Genomic DNA, 477 nt, shown 5'->3' on the forward strand with positions numbered 1-477 from the left:
AATTCATTGTGGACGAAATCACCAGTATTGAGTGAGATTATTTCTTATATATGATATATAAGCTTTACTTTGCAATCAACAAGATTCGTATTACTATTTACTATTTACAATTACCATGGCATTGTGATATGCAATGTACTTTCACATCTCTATATCCTCATTGTATAGTTTTCAGGGAATAAATTATTCATTATCAGCATGCATTGGTTTTGTGAATGGGAGGATCTCATCCCTCTCTCGTGAGTCCTTCATGCGTCTCACATGACTATTTTGTAAATATATAATAACCTACTCTTCACACTTTCTCTGAGATAGCCATATATATACACCCACAGAATAAATAAACACCTTCTTCTGAATCTGACTTGAACAAATGTCAGAAACGCATACGCTGCTGGATGTAGTGTCTCGTGATGCGGAGTTTTGGAATAACTTCGGGAGGATAACGGGGACTGCGGTGCCGACGATCAAATTCTC

The sequence above is a fragment of the Penaeus monodon genome, chromosome 27 (genome assembly GCF_015228065.2).
Source record: "Penaeus monodon isolate SGIC_2016 chromosome 27, NSTDA_Pmon_1, whole genome shotgun sequence".
NCBI classification, from domain to species: domain Eukaryota; kingdom Metazoa; phylum Arthropoda; class Malacostraca; order Decapoda; family Penaeidae; genus Penaeus; species Penaeus monodon.